The sequence below is a fragment of the Motacilla alba genome, chromosome 2 (assembly GCF_015832195.1).
Source record: "Motacilla alba alba isolate MOTALB_02 chromosome 2, Motacilla_alba_V1.0_pri, whole genome shotgun sequence".
Taxonomy (NCBI): domain Eukaryota; kingdom Metazoa; phylum Chordata; class Aves; order Passeriformes; family Motacillidae; genus Motacilla; species Motacilla alba.
Window position 1 is genome coordinate 73,110,583 of NC_052017.1, and position 21,107 is coordinate 73,131,689.

The window sequence follows — 21,107 nt, forward strand, 5'->3', positions numbered from 1 at the left end:
CAATGACACTGTGTTACTAGTATAGATATTAAGAGTAATTTGTTTTTCTCCATATAATTCACATGTTGGGGTATACCTTTACCCCGGTTATTAAAACAGACCAAACCGAGCTGGTAACATGAGTCTCTGTATTTAAGCTTCAGTTAATAAGAGGGTCCTTAACAAAGCCCTCCTCTCTGAACCCTCCCACTGCATTCAGTTGCAAATCACTGTTTGGCTGGCAAAGCCGCCGTGCTGTCCCCCCCCAGCCCCAAACCTTCTCACGCTGAGCACTGCGGCTCTATCAGCAGCAACATCTCGGTGAGGGGCAGCGACACCTCTCCTTGCGAGGGACGTTTTTTATTAATCAGGGGCACTGAATGGAAACCAATCAGACAGAGAGTCCCTTTGGCTCCTGCTCGCTGCCTGCCTGACTTAAAAGTGATGCCGGGAGAGAGGGAGCCCTAGTGAGACGCGAGTGCATTCCACGCTGGAGACACGGGAACATGCAGAAGGCAGGAGGCAGGTAGAGAAGCAGCGCTGAACGGACAGAGCTGGGCTCACGCAGACAGCCTGGGTGAGTAGATTAACTTTCTGTAGCATGAGAACTGCCGACAGCAAAAGAACAGATGCTTTCTTTAGGAGCGTCTAAAATGTTGAAGATGCCTTACAGATACTTTTTAGGGAAGGGGGAGTGGAGGGGCAATGTCAGCAGAGCACTTTGGGGATATTACTCTTAAAGAGAGTTCAAAAAAAACCCCAATCCATTAAATTGCTGAAATCTAAACTTCTCATACTGCATATGTGATGACTACTTTTGTACATTAAAATATTAGCAATGCATATGTTCTTTGGCAATACTGTTAGATATTAATCAGTTTTTCCTGCCATATAGGAGGAATAATATAGCCTAACTTTTGTGCAGGATGCCTTTTCACCTGTCCAGATAGAAGCTATCCCCCCTTTTTTTTTTTTTTTTTTTTTTTTTTTTTACCATATGTGTTTGTCAATATATCTAATAAAAATAACCCTGGTTAAGAAGGATGAAAAAATAGGATGTCTTTGTTGCTACTAAGAATGAAGTACTATTTTTTTTTAAAATTCTCTTTAGTGAAAGTAGCAAAATTACTGGGGTTTTTAAATATGTTTTATAGGGGGAAGTGCAGCTCAGGGTTCAGAAAGATTGAGAGCTGAGGGAGATGTCCCTTTGGATATCTGTAGCAGAAAGTCAAAGTCAACAGGCTTAAAGTACAAGGATGCTTTCCAGAAGTCATTCCAAACTACCTTGTCAGCCTAATATATATAATCAGAGAGTCCCACAGAAAGTGAGGCAGAAAGCATAAAAGGTCACACTGACCAATTGACACTGAAGTAACCAGTGAAAAAACAATTGAATGACATTTTGCCTTTTCACATGCAAGAAGCATGCTGTCACGTGTTCAATTTCACTGCATGAGCTTCAAAGAAAGAATGATATATATGAATTAAAAGGAAATTGATATCTCTTCCAGTATTAGGGCAATATGGATACAGCAGCCACTCACCTTGTCACAGATTTAAGTCGTAGTTCAGAAAATAGAATGGTATTTTCTTGAAATACTTACCGTTTTCAGTGGACAAATTTGCAACCAATATATGAGTCTTGCTCTGATTAAAGGAATAAAAGGGATAAAACTAATATTTTACTGAAACCACAGCAGGATTATGCTTCATTGCTCAGTACTACACTAGCTACTCATGCTAAGGATAAAAATGGAGAAAAATGCAAGTGTAATACTTGCACTAGTTTTGGACATGAGATCAAAAGGTTTGTTAAATAATATTAGTCATAGTGATAGGAATTACTAATGACAGATCTTTAAAAATCATTGTTTCCAAGTTATTCTCCATATATGAAATAATAATTTTATTCCAAAAATTGAGTGAACTAATTAAATATTCAGAAGACTTGTGTTACCATTTGTCTATGACTATTATGAAATTTATTTGTGAATTATGTTAGTTGTTAAAAAAGGCGTATTGCTGTCTATATGTCAATCTGACAGATGAAAATATATTGTCCTGTCATTTGTACTTCACTGTGTAATAATGTAAATTCAAGAGAGAATTATATATGTTTACAGCTAATGAGATTTTCTATTAACAAAAATATAAAACATTATGCAGTCAAATGTCTGTGAAATAAATAATTCTTGGTTTGGGCTTTTTTAAGTTAGGTAAACGAGATTAATTTTAAATGGAGAAATGTAACTGTATCAGTACTATTACTACTTGTACATAAAATAGTTGCCAAGTCTTTTTAAACTTGATGGAGTGAATACAAGAATCAAAGTTTTTCATATGTTTATTGAGTGAACTAAGTAGAGTTTTTAATTTCAGAGATTGTCTGGTAGCCATTATTGTAGAATGTTATGCTTTGTGTAACCTGTACGTCTCACCTAAACACAAAAAGAAGTTTGGTGATGTAGTTTGTGGAAAAAAGGTGGGGAGAAACAGCTCTGCCATATGCTTTGCACAGCTCCATGTTAAAATTACTTGAAGTTTCAGAATTTTCACGCTTTTCTGCAGAAGTGACCATTCTAAGAAGGATGTCCTCCTCTCCAGACAGCAGCCCATGTACAGGGATTTGTGCTCTCCTCTCACCTGGCTGTTGCTCCACAAGGATGCTGATCTCAGCAGCAGTTGCATGGTACTGGCAGAGACGCCCTCTCATCATGGGATCAGCCAATAACGATGATTTCATTCCCTGACCTATCCACAAAACAAAATGTAATAACTGAAATCCACTAGTTTAAATGTCATCACCCATCACGCTGCTGAAAGGACCTTACAACTCAATTCTGACATTCGCTTATATCTGGCATCAGTACTTGGTTTCTGAATCTGCTCAACATGGGTTGCAGGGAATCTACTGGCAGAAGCGTTTGAGAAGTAGAGCCAGACAGTAACAGGACTGACAATTTTCTCTGAGGATGAGTTTGTTCAGGGGATATCATATAAGAAAACTGGGGTGCCTAGGCTAGACTATAAGACAATATAGATATTTAAATGTATGTGTTTCTTCCATATAGTCAGAGCTATTTAACAGCAGAAGGTAACCGGAGCAAAAATCTAGAGAAAAAAAATCATCTCCCACACATATCAGTATGCCTTCAGAATTTCTAAGGCTTGCAGCAGGTGTTATATTCAAATGTTATCTGCAAAAGCACTAATATTTTAAAATGAATAGAGATGCCCTAGTAAAAGCTGCCTGCATTCTCTATGTGAGTGAGTGAATTTAAGAAAATAATTCATAGGAATAAATCCAAATTTTTGTTAAAGGTGGTAGGAGGACAAGGAAAATAAAGCAAAGGGAAATGAACAAAAAGAATTTTTGCAAAAGTAGTCAGAGTAATTTCTCTTCTTGACTTTTAAACACATAGGAAATTGCTGAATGTTAAAAGGCAAGTTATTTTCCTGACTTTCAGTGACTGATCCTGATAAAAAATACCCCAGTGGCATTGAGGACTACTTGCCGAGCATGACTGAGCAGGAGAGGCATACCTTGATCAAATCCTACAATGTGTCTGCAGAGCAAAATCCTAGCAAAAGTGAGACTTGGTTACTTCTGGGAAAATGTTACTAGCTTCAGGAAAAAGGAAAAATACTGGATGTACACTGCAGCTCAGAGGAAGGCCTAAAATATTTAGAAAAAAAGATTTTTTTAATACACAGTATGGAATTTTTAATTGGAAATGTCAGAAAGTGAAGTGTGCTGTTTAGAATTTCTCTTCTGCAATCTTGGGAAGATTACAAAATGACATGTGTGTCATTGTTGTCATCCTATACACACACAGTGCCACACAGAGACTTGACTTGGTCTCAATTACAGAGCAGGTCTGTGTCAGAGACAGGGATAAAATGGGGCCTCCACTCGCCCAGTCCTCCAATTTCCCAATTTTCCTCCAATTTCCCAATTTTCCTCCAATTACATCAGTGTTCAAAAAATATATATTTACCTTGAATACTTTAATAACACCATCAATAACCACAGATGTTTCTCAGAAAATGTATTTCTGCAACTGCAAAGTGGAGTGCTTTAAGTGGTGTCCAGTGTATTCCTTTGCTAGCAAAATGCAAACTTCTATAATTAAATTTCACACCTTTTAGCAGTAAGAGCAATAGCAATATCAAGACCACATCACTTTGGATTCTGTTTCCCAGTCTCAGAAAAACATAGTTTTCATATTATGTTATCTCCTGATATGCAAATGTCAAGGAGGTTTAGGTAAATACAAATTTTATAGATGCTAGATGGTGCTCAGGTTGTTTTGTCTTCAAAGGCTGTATTTGAGAGAAAGAACGACCACCTTCATAAAAATTCTGCCTGTAATGATATTGCAATTTTGGGCCATGCATGTTGGTACTAAAGGATTCCACTTTCTAAAAAATACTGACAACATCTTGCCATTGTACATAAGTATATTGAGAAAGAGCTCCTAAAGCATTTGTCCAGATTCAAAACATGATCTTCATAAAATACACCCAATAATAGATTCTGTGAAATAGAGAAAATTGTGGATAATGCATTTGTATTTGGAGATGGAAACAGTAGGCCCTTCCATCCTTTTAAACAAATTACACAACAGCTCTCAGAAGGAGATTATCTGAATTTGCGTATTTTAATAGTTCAATTGATGTCAATTAATGATGTATACAAGCCTTCTGGCAATATATACAAGCATAATTAGATTTAGCCATTACTTTAAAAAAAATTATCTATTATATTGATAATCAGTGGTGCACAACCAACCAGTGGTTGACATTCATATTTCAACACATCTTAAAAAGAGAATTCAATAAAACATCAAGTTGTATAAAGAGTGTTCAATAAAGGAAATTTAAAAATATAATGATGTAAAAAAACTCAGCTTAAGATCTTACTAAAATAAGATTTTATTTCCTTTGGATTTTATTTCCTTTGTACTCCATCATTCAATATTTGCTCCTAAGGACATGAAAAGGCAGAGAAAAATGGGCTGAGTTGGGTATAAGGGTGAAGTTAATACCATTGTTCCTGATTTGAAAGAAAAAATAGGCACAGAACAAGTGAAATTTAGCATTTTAAAATGCAGCAGTTATAAGTTCTGTATGATTTGAAGGTTTCAGTAACCTAATCGCATCTGATATCTGATTTTAACACATAAAAATAGCCAATAGCCCCAGTTTATGACTAGAACTATTATATATATCTATTACACACACACACATATATATATATATACACACCTTCATACATGTACACATGCATCTAGAGACATAAACCCCAGTATAACTCATGCAAATGCTAGAGAAAAATAATGTAACATTTGTAGAAAGTAATATATTACAATGGGTTTGCTTAAGTTTATAGTGCTGCATTCTGGCTGAATTTTTCTGCTTACTTTGTTGTTTATTACAATACTTTCACATGGTTTGCATTATTCTTTGTCGCTATTTTCCACACTAGTGGATTTAAATATCAAGCTTTGTAGTGGGAAGCTATTGTAAAAATGTTCTTTATTCTTAAGTCACAGATGCTGGTTGCGGGTAATCTCATGGAAATAATTTTGCCTGTGTAGCAAAAGGAGAAAAAAATCAGGAAAGCATACTTATTTCAAAAGGAAATTCTTGTAGTTGTTTAAACAATTTGTCAGGAGAGCTGTTTGTGCTTGTGCTGCATTCCAGAACCTGTATTCAGACCGGGTAACATTTTGCAATAAGACTGGTCCCACTGAAACCAGTGAAATTACTTTTGTGCATTTCCCTTACCCTGAGTAAAAATGAGTGCGGAATCTGTGTTCTTATAATGATGCTATCTGATAAAGAAATTCTATTTTCCTCAGAATGAACATAAAAATATTAAATTGTAGAAAATATTTTCCCATTTCCTGGAAGATTTTCAATAATCCTTACATTTGTTTCCCAGATAAAAAGGTAATTTCATTACTAATGAGAATTCAGACTCATAGGAAAAATGGATTTTGATGTAAAAAATAATGTAGTCTCTTCATTCCTTCCTGTTATCTGCAATCTATCGATTTAATGCAATTGAGCTTGATCTTGGTCTTATCAGTTTCAAATTTGTGTTATATATGACTTCTTTCCTAGTCAAGAAAGATACATGGTTGGATTTACATTTTTTCTAGAGTAAGATAATAAGTAAAATACCTTGTGTTCTAAATGAAATTAATTAATATCTTCAAGTTCCTTTGTCACAAGCTTCTGGTACTGCCTGCTCTTCCAGTTATTGTCTTCTTGAAAAAACTTCTTATGGTACCAAACCATCCCTGCAGTAAGTAAAAGGACTTTCAAAATAAAAAAAAAAAAATTGTGCTTAGTGTACCTATAATCATTTTTAAAAGCAAGTAAAGAAAGGAAACTCTCAAAAAAGTCAGTACAACTGCTCTCAGCTATCATTGGCCAAAAAATATTCTGGTTGAGAATCTTTCCCTAAAGCTTTCATTCAGGAAAGGGGAAAAAACACCATTTAGCTCAAGGGGGGGGGGGGGGGGGGGGGGTGTTTGAATTAAGAAGTTGCTAGATGCACCACAGACTGAAGCTTTTGCCAGAAAAAAAAAATTTAAAAGGTGTTCACCCCTACAAGGTTAATCTAAAAGATAATGATTTAGGAACATGCCTATTGTTGCACATTCAGAAACGTAAATGCAATCACTGCTAAAATGAAAGATTTAGCGCATCTGAAAATTATACTCTAATAATTTATTTGCCTTTTGAATTTATGCTTAGGAAATTCGCATTTAAATTTCAGAGCAAATTTTCCTAACACCTCCCTACAATAGGGATCCAAAGTATTTAGAAAATATAGGATACAGAAAAAAAAATAGATGCAAAGAATAAACTTCTCAAATATACAAAGGCTCTCTATGTTTTTTTTTCTGTCACTGATGTGTTGAGACTCTACTTCATAGCACTCCCCAAAAGCAAAAGCCTACAGTCTGAATAGTTTTTTAACTACTTTATGTTTGCAGAGCAGTTATATGATTAAATAGAGAACTGCACTGTTATATAGAGACATAGGACCATGGTTCCCTTGATTAGCCAAGAGAAATACTATTTAATGTCTAGCAATACATAAATCCTGATTTCAAAGGTATATACAGTTGAAGATTTGCTAACAATTGCATGCAAGAACAAATGGTTCCTGTGTAGTTTGTGTACTGGTCTGTGTGTGTAGCATACTGGGAGTAGAACTAGGAGTAGAACATATTCATAGTTTGTTTGACTCTTGATTAGAACTAAAATGAGGCTTAAGGATTAACCAGTACAGGATTCAAGTTCTTGATCTCATGACTTGAAATGAATCTCAACTTGTATTTAAAAAGTATTTCACTATTTTTTAACTGGCAGATAAATTATATAAACTCAGGATGAAGTGATATTTTTCTACAAGTGTCGGCAGTTTGAACTAGTAGCTGTGTCTTAGGCATCTGACTGATAGCTTTTCTAAGATTTACATGTGGCAGTCCCAAATAATAAAAACGCAGAGCAGAAACATGCATTGAGTGACCCAGGGTAATTGTTAAAGAACATGCCTAGAGCTACTAGAAGAAACCTTGTCAACCTCGTTGAAACATCTCTAGTTCTTTGGAGAAGGAAGAAAAAGAAGGAGGAAGGAAGGAAGGAAAGGAAGGAAGGAAGGCAGGCTTCCTCTCCAAGAATAGTGGATTCACAAAGCTGAACCAGCTTAGCCATTTCTGGATAACTTAAGATCATTTAAAATGCAATACTGTGGGTAGCTACAATAAAAATAGGACCAAAATGATTGTTGTAGTTTATGTAGTTTATGTCCTTTCTTTGCAAATAGTATCAGAATCAATACTTTTTTGGACTGAAAGCTGAAATCTGAGAAAAGATATTTAGAGGAACATAAATAAGGGGACATTGTGGTAGAATTGAAAAAATAAATGAGTCACATTAATTTTCTGCTTCCTTCACCCCTAGTTAATTATCACTAATTAAATTTCATGCTAGTCAGCCTGTGGGTTTAGTAGAAAATTTAAAAAATCATGAAATTCCATTGCCTGTGGTGAAAATCTACATGTATTTGTGTATATATGTATCTAGATCTGTATCTGTGTTCATATAGTTTTATCATTATTTTGATACAATTTTAGAGGCACAGGTTAGATTAAATGATCTAGGGATCTAGGTATACCTATATCTCTCTATATATCTACATATATACCTACATAGGTCTGTGTAAATACAGCTCTAATGTGTAACAACAGCCATAGATTTTTAATTTTTTGTTGTTTGTCTATGTGCACAACCTCTTTGTTATGAAAGTCATGCATATATTTGCATTGTAAGTTTTCCAGACTATGTTCTCTAGTTACTAACAGCTAAAGCAATATTCTTATGCGCTGAGTTGAGGAGGTCTTTGCAGGTCCAGATTTTACTCTATAACATCAGACCTAGAGTGGTAAATATCAGAGAAACACACAGAAAAACATCTGCTCTGTCTATACTGTCATTCCAGAATTATAGATAGGTTTGGGTTAGAAAGAAACTTTGAAATTCAACCTCCCTGCCGTGGGCAGGGGCACCTTCCTCCAGGTCAGGATGCTCAAAGGCCCATCAAACCTGGCCTTGAACTTTTCCAGTGATGGAACATCTACAAATTCTCTGGGTAACCTGTTCCAGCGTCTCAACATCTTTGCTGTAAAATAAATTCCTCCTTGTGTCCATCCTAAATCTTTTTCTCTTTCAGTTAGAAGTCATTAGCTCATATTGAGTTTTTCATCTACCAGTACCTTAATGTCCTTATCAGCAGAGCTGCTCTTGGTACCTTAATCCCACAGTCTGTAGTGATGCTGAGGATTGCCCCAGTCCAGGTGCAGCACCTTGGACTTGGCCTTGTTGAACTTCATGAGATTTGCATTGGCACATTCCTTAAGTCTGTCAAGGTCCCTCTGGATGGTGTCACTTCACTTGGGTGTATCAACTGCACCACACAGTTGGGTGTCATCTGCAAACTTGCTAAGTGTACAGTCCTTCTCACCGTCTATGCAGTTTAAAAAGGCATTAAACAGTGTTGGCCCCAGTAGAGACCCTTGGGGGACATCACTCTTTATTGGTTTCCACTTGGACACAGCCATTGACTGTAAATCTTTAAATGAGGCCAACCATCCAATTCTTTCTCCATGTAACAGTCTAACCATCAAACCTGTATGCCTCCAATTGAGCAGCATGACTGTTCTGGGGCGTCATATCAAAGGCCTTACAGAAGTCCAGGTATGTGATGTGGGAAGGTACCTCATCCACTGTTGCAGTCAGTCCATCACTGAAGGCCATGAGATCAGTCAGGCAGAGATTGCCCTTGGTAAAGCCATGTTAGCTGTCCCTAATCACCTCCTTGTCTCCCATATGCTTTCATACATCTTGCAGGATGATGTGTTTCATAATTATACCAGGTGCAGAGATAAAACTGATGGGCTAGCAGTTCCCAGGGTCCTCCAGCAAATCAGCCCCAATTTATTCTTTCAAGATTTCTAGAAAACAATTCCACTTCATTCAACAGATTTGTTTTGAGGCAAAAATTCCATGAAAGAGGAACTTTTGACTAAATCACATTAATTGAGTTACATAGCATGACTAAATGGTAACTTTCAGTGAATCACTTTAATACCCATGCACTTTGTATCTCAGTAAAAATATTGACAAAATTTGCGCCTTCACAAAATTGAAGCAATTATTTTGACATACAGTTTTAAGCTTCCCTTCCTATCTCTCACCTCAATGAGCAAAGTTTCAGGAAACCTGAAATCTTTTTGCTACAGTGGAGTTTTTTGAATTCTTCATCCTTACTGTATGGTCATCTAAATGATTAGCCGCAAGGTAAGCAATACCTCTGTTAACTTTATTTTAATGTCCCTTCACAATGCAAATAAAAGTTGTCTTCTTATTCCTAATTCACCTAATTGGTCCTGAAATTTAGTTTTATCATGATAATTGAAAGGTCAAATAATGTGAGCATGCTCCTTTTAAACAGGAATTTTCCATCCCAGTGACCACTATCAAGTATCTGAAAAACAGGAATCACAAGGAAGACATAGACATGTTCTTTGGTTTTTTGCAGGTAGTCTGTAGTGGTTAATTCTAAGGCACACTGAAAGAAGCATGAGGTTTCCAGCATTGTCACAGAGCATCCAAGATTTCTTTTCCTATTTATAAAAAGACAATGGAGGATGTTAAGATTAAAGATAAGGTAGTCATAGGACAAAGTCATCACCTCCATACACAAGCAATTGTTTTTCCAGGTGTGGTTGACAAACCAAATCCCACTCAGAAAAAAAAACCAACAAAAACCAAACCTGTTATTTGCCCTGAAATATAATGGTGTTCATCTCTGAAGGCAACGTGTTTTGTTACTTTTTTCCTCAAAAAATGGAATGATACCATATAGTATGTTAGAGACTTAAGACTAGAAATTAATTTATCTTAATAAATCTTACTACTTCACCGGTCATATTCTTTAATGCTAGGAATGGATGTTAAAACTTTTTGGTTATCTCAATGAGAATTTAAAAGGTGTTTGTCAATATTCATTTGTTTTACTATCGACAGTCTGCTGAAATTACATGCAAAGGATACTTCAACACAATCATGATAAAAAAACTCAGTATTGAAAGCAGAAACATACATATCCTTCTCTTAGGTTACATGTGTATGTGTGTGTGTATATATATATATATATATATATATATATATATATATATATAGATAGATAGATATGTATGTATGTACCTGTGGGCATAAATAAGTTAATTAAGAAATTGAAGTGGAAGCTCTTACTTGTGAGAGTCATGTACATTATAACTTCATTAAGTTCATCTGGTAGTGAGCAGGAGTACCGCAAGATCTCAGTAGAAACTTATTATGTGTCAAGCCAGTTACAAAAATGATTACCTGCCAGAATGGCAGCAGTATCATAACACTTCCAACATTCATCTCTTTTCATACCGTCTACCCTTCCCTAGGGTGTAGCTTTACTGCCTTCTTGCACAACCAGCAACTGGTCTCTGTGTTTCTGCTGTGGTTTGAACTGGGGGACTATTGAGTTTTTTGTGGTCAGAGTGATTTGTTGATTTGAAGAGAGGAGAATAAAGACCTCAGAGGTATCTGAGTGATCCTCAACCCAATGGAAGTGAGGAAAAAGAGGGTGGAACCCTTCACTAAAGAATAATCTGCCAGCAAAAATTCCTTTCCCTAAGTTCTGGAGACAGAACTGGTTTATCAGGTACAAGAAAAGATGCTTCTCCCTATTCCAAGTCTTCCTGACCTGTTGTCCAAAAGAATTAATGCCACCATCATATTTGTCTTAACACTTTATTGATGAAGAAACAGGGAAAAAGTGAGAAGGGTAAGAATAATTACTCCATCATTAGGAGGACTCCAGAAAAGGAAGAGGACTGGTCTAAGCATAGGATCCCACCTGGCCTAAGTACGTGCATCCATATCACTGGATATCCATAGCTTGCCATGCTATTAGAGCAGTCATCAATAAGGCGAGTTATATATTCCTCTATCAAATTTATTCCCAATAATGTGACTACTTGGCAAAAATTATAGCTAATAACTACTAAAAATATTGTTAATATTTCTGCATTCCCCCGACATGGAAAATACTGCCTATTACTTAAATGAAGGTCAATTTTTATTTGTATATTAGACACTGAACCCAGCTCTAGCAGAACAACATAGCACTACCTAGATGTCCAGGGATACACTGCTTTAAGTGGTTCTTACCCTGTGAGTCTGCAAACTTCTCAGGAGCCAGTTTCTAAGAGAACTACACAAAAAAACCACAATCCAATTACAAACAGCTTGAAATTTGTCATACAGAATCGCACTTTCCTGACAGAAAATATTTATAGTATCTGTAATCTGTAGGAATCAAAGAGGAACAATTTAGAACCATATGTGTCTACTGTATTTTCAACAGATTAGAGGTTTATAAAAAAAGATATGTGGCCTAAGTAACCTTTTTTTTTTTTTGTTAGACCATAGACTGCAAAAAAAAAGGGAAGAGATTATAAAAGAACAGGGAGTGGAAAATTTTTTATTCATACTTTCATTGGGATTTTGATATCAGTAAGAAATCTGAAGGACAAGAGGATAATGAGGAAGGCACAGGCAGTCAGTTTTAAAAACAAGACATTTGAACCCTTCTAATTTTAATATGAAGCTATTAACAAGTTCCAAAGCTTGCATGGATATAATCTTGCATTGTTTAAATTTACATTTTGCCTTTGACCCCATCTTTGATAAGAATAACCAAACTATTTTACTTTTGAAGTCCTGGTAATTTACTGGTGCAATGGGAGAGTGTAAACAGTCATAGCTTATTGTTCAGAAAAAATATATGCTGGCTTGAACAACACATATTTTATTGAGCTCATACTAAAATATTGAATTTAAATCTTGAAGCAAGAAATACTAGAACATGAGAAAATTATACAAATAATATGAGGACATCCCATGCATTGTCTTCATAACATTATGGCTCTATCTCATGGATCTGAAAGTATATAGCTGTTTTATTAGAGACCAGAGAAATTAGTATTCCAGTGGTGACCCTCAGAAATTGCCAATTACCAGTCAGTAATTACAACAAAGTATTTTAAAGTGTTCTATGACAGCAATCAAGTATAAGCTTCAGGTAAACAACAGAAGTGCACATAGTTCTGATGGAAAGCTCATCATGGTCTAGCTGAATATTCCCATGGACATCAGTAACATTTAGATCCAATCTTGATAAAAGGAGGAAATATTGTCACAGTCATTAAAAGGCCAAGCAGAGGACTTCAGAGCTGCAAAGGGACAGAAAGAGTAAAATGTACTGCACAGCGGAGAACCAGCTTATTCAGAACAGCTGAAGTTCCTGACCCCCACCAGGCTCCACGAGCTGAGCAATAGCAATAGGTGGGAAATGGTCAACATGTTGCGCAATCAGGACTAATATTAAAATATTACAAATTTTTCTTTCCAGTCTCTTCACATCCTTCCCCCTGCATAGGGATTGGTCTGTGTGCAGAATCCACATGATTTATATCATGTCCATGTGTATAAAATGTGAGTAGATAGATAACATTAAATGACAAAGCCAATTAGAATATATTATGCGAACAAAACTATTTGGATTTTTTAAAATGTATTTTCCGATGTGCAGAAGTCATCGGTATTCAAGCAAACAAGTGGAAAAAAATCCATGTTGCTTTCAAGGTAAATGTCAGGAAAAACTATTGCAAAATGCCAACAGATAGTGATTTCTGATACAGCAGAGGATAAAGTTAGATGAAAATACAGATAATATAAAGAGGCTTCTTTCTGTATGGCTGGCAGAGAGATGGAAAGTATATCTTGTTCAGCTACCAAAATGAGATTGAAATACAATTTTAATGTAATTTTAAATGAGATAAATATAATCTTGTGAACATAGTGTTTATAAAAGTAGTACATTCTTTTGTTAAAATAAAAAAAATAGATTTAATAAAATTCTATACATGAATACTGCATAACAAGAACAATAGACAAACACAAATTAGACACAGGGCTAAAAAGCTTTAGTTTGAAAATTTGAAATCAAACATATGCATTAGTAATGTGTTGAAGAAGCCATGACTTTAGAAAGTATTGCAATTTATATATTTTGAAGAAAATTTCATTAAAAAGTAGAGACAGAAGCAAAGTGGAAAAACCATAGAAATGCAAAAGAAACCTAACTGCAAGCCATTGGAGATAGCAGAAAGTTTTTACTGACTTAGACAGCTAGGAAGACAGTTCTAAAATATCCTGCAAACACTAAAAGAGAGACAAATTAGGCACATGTGGGCAGAGCAAATGTAGTACACGTAGGTAAGAGAAAAAAAAAAAAGCACCTCTACAAAGATTAATTGGTTATTGAAATAATGTCCTGTGTAAGTGAGGAAGCAAAAAAGAATGGAAATAAAGAGCACCTTGCCATGCTTAACCTTTAAATGCCTACCAAAATAGAGATCTACTGAAATAAATATGTTAGAAAAATGCAGAATACATTGGCTTCCAGAAAGAAAATGTAAAATTTTAATTTTATGCATCATAGAAAAATAACTAGAAATTGGAAATTCCAATTATGAAGTCACTACCTAAATTTCTTTTAAGGCCACTTTTTAGTGTAGGTGTAGATAAAACCTGCATTAGAATCAGATAATAACTAAGTAATCTTAGTTCACTGTATGACAGAGGACTGATATCATTAAAAGAAGACAATAAATTGAAAGTATGAATGTTATTGACTTGGTTATTGAGCATTTAAAGTAGGTCTGATGATACATAAAAGAACTTAGTTGAAAATAATCAAAGTAAATATGAACATATTTTCAAATGCCAAGAGGGAAAACAAAAAGTGAAAATATGGCTAGAGTAAGCACTTTTATTTTAATTACATTCACAATGATCACATCCAAATGAGGAAAGTTTCACACATAATATAATTTTCTATGTATTTTCTTTTATAATTTTAGCACATTCAAGGTGGTGTTAACAAAAGTGTTTTCTACGTATTCAAGACAAAAAGGGAAGGCTCAAGACAAGAAATAAGTTTAACCTCAAGTTTTTAATTTATTTTATGACTACTTAATGACTTTTTTTTATGGTATGAAATTATCTGCTCTGTAAGATTGCTTGCTTTCATTATGACACAGGTGGGAGGCAGGTCCAATATGGAAATAAAGAGGAAGTATTTAATTTTTTGTATTAAATATAACTGATTTTATTGTTTCATATGAATTACTAAAACATCTAATGTCATATGGAAATGACAAACTGAAAAGCTGTTTTCATATTGTGAGATAATATAATAAAAGTTCATAAATATCAATAGTAAAACAGAAAAGTTTCACTGATATTTTAAAATAAGCCAACCATAGAATTTTCCTTTCATGGGAAATTTGAAAAAAATACTGGTAATAAGAGAAAATTATGGTGAATATTTAATTTTGTTAAATTCTTAACAAATAATAACTTGGTGAAGATTATATCTTCTCATTTTTGTAAATTTTGAGTTCAGATATATTGCTGGAGCAAATTACCTGGAAGTCAAGTCACAAGCTGTTACATCAAGGTGCATCATAGGCTGGATTTACTGTCACAAGAAGATAGGAGATAAGCAAAAACTGTCTAATGAATTTCAGAGTGGAGAAGAAACTCCCTAATGCTTTTTTTTCAGCTAACTTTTTTTTTAAGGTGGAATGTTTATTCCATCATGCTTTATCCATTTGTTTTTCTCAAGAAATTCTGCAGTCCTACTTGTCTGCTTTGCAGTGAAGTCACTTTCAAAGCTTATCATAACCTCAATAACATAGAAGTTTTCCTAAAACTTATCTATATATTTTATTGCAGTAGAAATTGTTATGTGACATCAGATACCACTGTGGTAAATACCAATTTGTATGACTGATGTTTATTCCCAGACAAATGTTATCTTTAAAGTTCCACAGAAAGTAGCAGAGGCTCGTAAAATAGATGGAGAAAGTACTGCTATTTCAAATATTTCCAGTAAGAAAAATCTTGAAACAAATGAAACAATAGATCCAGTATAACAGAGACTTTTGTCAGAATTTCTGAGCATCTATAAAACTAGCTTAATTCATGGACTTGCTAATATTTTGCAGCTCTGAAAACATGAGATGCACATTTCCTGTGGTGGGTAACTGGAAAGTGTTTCTAACAGACAGCCATGCTTCATCTAACAAATAGATGCCATAAATGGAATGTTTAACACTCATTCTCCTTTCCTGCACCTTTGTTGTTCTCAAGTGTTTGTATCCTCTCTTTTCTCCTTTTTCCTCGTCTCAGTGCTTTCCTCATCTTCTCAATTGCTCTTTCCCTTTCCGGTACTTGCCTTCCTCTTTTCTTATTTATTCAGCATTCATCTTACTAATGACTAAAAACCAACAAACAAACAAAAAAAGAAACTAAAGGACATAGTGGTTTAAATTACATAACATATTATTTTATGGAGATTAATTTAGGCATAAGAAGAAAAATACTAGAAAAAATCACATTCCATACAAGGGGTGGCATATTTTTGCATATATGCTTTCATCCACAGAATATGTATTTGGACTTGCATCTCTGGAATTTTAACTTGGCATGTATTTTCTCATTGACCAAATAGGTCTGTAAAATCAGCATTTACTTTCAGCCAATACATTGCTATAAAATACTGAGATATAGTCATAGACAAACCATAGAGAGAAATTCCCCTTTGTAAATCAACAGGAAAACCAAACTTATACTTTAGTTAAAAAATATTAGAAAGGGATTAAACAACTATCAAGACTCCTCTGATGCTGAGGATACCATAAGTCTTTCCTCACAAAGGGCTACAAGGCTGTGTTGGAATCCCAGTGTGGCACATGACACTCATGAAAAGAGAATACTGCAAAGAAATTGTGGAAGTAAAGTACATGTTATTGATCACTCTGTGCTTTTCCATTCTACTCTTTCAGATACATTCTTGTCCACTGACCTTTCAGATATGAAGGCAATCTAACCTATGTTTTCCAAAAATTGGGCAACGCCTTTATAAGTGCTGTGTTCCTCTAAGCAAATGTTTAATAACTGGAAGCCTTATCAGTCATTAAGAGTGATATTTTACATCAATCTCACTTTTTAAAAATATAGGTAATCAAAGTATGTTTAGAAAACACCCTTAGGCACTTTCATTTTATATATATATATATATATATATATATATATATATATATATATATATATATATTCAATTTCAAAAGATGTGAAATAAGTAAAAAGACATAACACTATTTTCTCAAAATTGATGGAAGTGCATGTGGGTGAAATCAAGAGCAAGCAAACTTATTACAACTACTTTTTTTCGTGACAGGATGTTTGCTAAAGCATATTTGTCTTTAGTGTAAACATTTCACTCAGATGCAGTAAGATTATTAGCATGTATTATCTAGTTCTGGGTTACACTTATTAATAGAAAACAAACAAATAAAAGACACTTCAGAGCAAGCACCATCTTCAAGAAAAAGGAATAAAGGAATTTATGCAGCTTCACTGTCTCAAAAAGTGCAAAGGTATAGTATAATGTTATGGCTCCCTCTTTTGGATGACAGATATCTACTATGCAATAATAAAAAAAAAACTCATTGTGTCCTTAACACCAAAAAAATCTCCACACGGCACTATTTTTCCCCAAGATCTTGCTTAGAAATTATTAATGAAATCAATAAAAATATGCTTTTATAAGTTTCTCGCAAAATGCAAATATATTATAGGTGTCAATTTTATAAAACAGACATGCATTTCCAAGATAGCACTCTAGTTAGAATATTTTTGAAATATGTTAAACATTAGTATATCAAATACCCATAAAAACTGGAACATGAAACTCTGATGGATTGCTCCTTATTTTAGCAGTGTTGTTAATACAAAATAGAGAACAATAAAGAGATGACTGATGAAAGCACTTAATAGAACTTACCTTCTGAAAAAGTGACCAGAAAGGAACAAATTTTACCCTTACATTGTTATTACTTCATTTTTAACTGTGAGAGAAAAACGAAATGAATGGTCACTTGGGTTCTTCTTTTGGAATTTCCATTTTAAATGCAACCTAGTTAAAAATCCACAGATTTATATGTATTCATTTTGGGAAATTTTTGAACATACCATTGAAGAAGAAAAAGAAATGCAACATGTTTAGAATTTTTTTTTTTTTAAATCTTGTGAAAGAAAAGGGTTTTTATTAAGTGTGAAGGGTGAAGAAAGAGTAAAACAGTTGAAATGCATCAGTCAATACAAAATAATGATTCCTGACAGAGTTTAAACTTCTATGGTTTAACCTCTGGTTATCGTTGTTGGCTTTATAGTTATTGTTGTATTTAATTCTAATTTTGGATTTTGTTTTCCCAAGTATTGGAAGCATACCACTGTTCTTCTACATTAATATCTAGTCATAATTCCATAATTCCATGTTCAATTGTCTTCATGTATCCCTGTTGCTGTGAGAAAACTGGAAATAATTAAAAAAAAAAAAGCCTTTGCACAATTCAGTAGCACTATTCAAGGACTTCAGCAGTGTCAATTAGAAGGCAAAGTTTATTTCACTCAAAACCCCGTCCTATTGCTTTCTTATTGCCTTTATAAAAAATATTGATGTTAGGCAGGGACATATAAATGAATGGATTTACAGGTTTTACTAAAATAGCCATTCCTTAACATTAATTAAGATGTTAAGCTATATAATTATAAAATTAGCTGGATGTATATCAACTACCTTAAAATTATTTTCATGATGCTCATTTTGGTTACACCATTGCAATGTGCTTTCTCCTCTCAACACCAGAACTGCAATAGGACAATTGCATTTGATATTCTGGGTCATTATTTTTCATTTTATTTATTAGTAACAGTTACTATAAAATGTTTATTTTATAATCAACACTGCAGTAATGAGATTTAGATGAAGGTATATCTTTCCCATGAAGAACTGCCTGTGGATAGTGTATATAATGACAGTGTTTCAGAGTTAGGAAAAACAAGGCAATCTAGCATGCCTTATTGAAAATAGAAATTAGGCTGTTTCACTAAGTGATGCTGCATATTCCCAGCCATACCACTAAAACAAGACAGCAAAATTTGGCTGTAATAAAGATTGCAGAATCCAAAAGATAAAAAGAGGAAAGAAATTCACTTTTACAAGGCATAAGTTTGTTTCATTTGCAATATCAATTCCTATTTAAGCCAAAAAAAAGATTAAAAGATTAAAAACTGGATCCTGACACATCCCTAATAACAGATTAACTATGCACTTTTTTTTTGCTGTTATATGTTTGAGTTAATTTGTTTTCTATGAAGTCACATATTTATGACTTGTCTTAGCTGTATGAAGCCCAGACAAAGATATGTCTCCTCATATATCCTTTTCCCTTGATTTTTTAGGAATCCAAGAAGGGAGCAAGGCAATCACAGGCATTTGAGCTCATGCAAAAATTTTAAAGCCAAATGTACTTTGCCATTTCAGGCAAAGCTAGGCCAAAGTTACTAGACCAGAAGCCATAAAGCAAATGCTTTGCTATATCAACTATTTTAATCATATTTCTACTCCTTTTTTCACTCTGAAACTGGAAGCATATACGTGGTTTCATGCAGTTATAATTTTGTTTTTTACTGACTTTTAACCAAAAGGACAAGGAAAATATAGGAGGAAATTCTGAAATGCTGTCTGAATAGCACTCTGTGTGTTTTGAATTAATCCAAATAAATCACATGAAAACCTGAATGTTCTGGAAATTCATGCTGAGATACAGATTATTAAACTCTCGATTCTGGTCCAGGCATTTCTAAAGAAAATATTTCACATGCCAATTTAAAGCTGAGTTGTATTTTAAGAGAAATAAGGTAGTTATTTCCTTCTCTGATAGCTAGAAACAAAAGAACAAAATAGCAAAAGAGATTGCAAAATAGTTGGTATAAGCAATAAAAACTACATTGTCCTCAGAGGACAATTAAATTATTAAAGACATATGCAGATGGCATATTTTTCTACCTTTAGATGCAGTTCCAGGTGGGTCTGAAGTATTTTGAAATTTCTTGCCATGGAAGCAACAAATAAATATGTTCATAAATATATGAAGTCCTCACTAATCAAATTTGAGGAGGGCAAATTCAGGAAATACTACAGGAGATCTCAGAACCTCATGAGGAAAACTATAATCAAATATTCATTATGAAATTGAACATTAAAACCGAACTCTGAGCTACTGCTCATTGTTCTTAGTGGGCTTCTCTGCAGGACTTTCAAACACCAGAGGGCCACATCCAAGCTATTAGCCCTTGGGAGAGAATATAAATATAAACTCTTAGGGAACAAATTGCAGAACAGTCTCCACTAAAAAAGCATATATACCTAATGTCCACAGCTATGTATCAGTGTGATACCCCTGTCATTTCATCAGAGAAGGGAGAAACAATTTAACAAACTTCTGTGATTAAAAACTTCTTTGGGAAGTTCCATGAAACACTTTGTCATCAGCACTGTGCTTGTGGCTACCCAGTATTCTGTGGTTCATTTGTCACAGTTTTCGGGAAAAAAAGAGAAGGAGTATAAACCCTAAAGGAATAAATGCTACATTGGGTTGTTTATTTGTTTATTTATTTAGTTGACCTTAGGCTCAGTAGAAGATTTCATTTCAGTACAATGGGATTTCAGCTTGGCAGCCACTTCACATATACTAACAGGAATCCTAAAAATCTCAGTGTTGAAACTGCTAAAATAGTAGTTATTTCCTTTAACTTTTTACTTGAATTTCTTTGTTCCTTGAGTGTTTCAAGGTATCAAAAGCAATTGTAAGTTTTAAAAAACTGTTCCTGCAACTTGTTCCTGGTAGAACTGGAACTACATCTGGGCCCCAAATGAGTGAAACTGTTAACAACGCTTATAAAGAACATAATAGTTAGACCCATGGGGTACTGGGGAAAAGTCAGAGTAGCTCTGTAATAGGGAAGTCCTGCCTCACAGACCTATTCAAGTTCTCTGAGGTGTCATTAAGCATATGGATATCTTTGATCTCTTTGAGAGTTCTGCTTCCAGAAGGCTTTTGACAGGGTGACTCACCAAATGATCTTAAGCACCCATGAGCTAGAAGTGAAGGTCCCTGCATATATCAGTAATGGATTATATAACAATAATTTTAATTAAAGTTATTTTAATTTAATTAATAAATAATAAAAATTTAAAAGGAATCTATTTAATTGATTAAATGACAGAAACTGGCAGAGACAAGTAAATTATGAGTTTTGACATTGAAGTGTCTGTTTCAGTGTTCCACAGGGATCTGTACTAGAGCCAGTACTGCACATACCCATAAATAAACTAAAAGCAGGTTTGAATATCAATGTGAAAAATGTTGCAAATGACATTCAGCATGTGCTGGGATAAAGTTAATTTTCTTCATAATGGCTATTTTGGAGCTGTGTTTTGGAAATGTGGTGGAAGCAGCATTGGTAAGGCAGAGACATTTTCATCACTGCTGAGCAGGGCTTATACTGGGCTAAGGCCTTTTCTGCTCCTC

At 34.4% G+C, this 21,107-nt stretch overlaps 1 protein-coding gene across 3 annotated transcripts in view; it reads left to right on the forward strand.

Annotated features, from left to right (window-relative positions):
• Nucleotides 1-213: 213 nt before the first annotated feature.
• The window catches only part of CDH9 (cadherin 9), a 92,146-nt gene continuing 71,252 nt past the window's right edge, over nucleotides 214-21,107 (forward strand). For all 3 annotated transcript variants that reach the window (XM_038127850.1, XM_038127852.1, XM_038127853.1), the window contains exon 1: nucleotides 214-556. The gene's annotated coding sequence lies outside the window, so the exon portion shown is untranslated. The remainder of the gene's footprint in view (nucleotides 557-21,107) is intronic.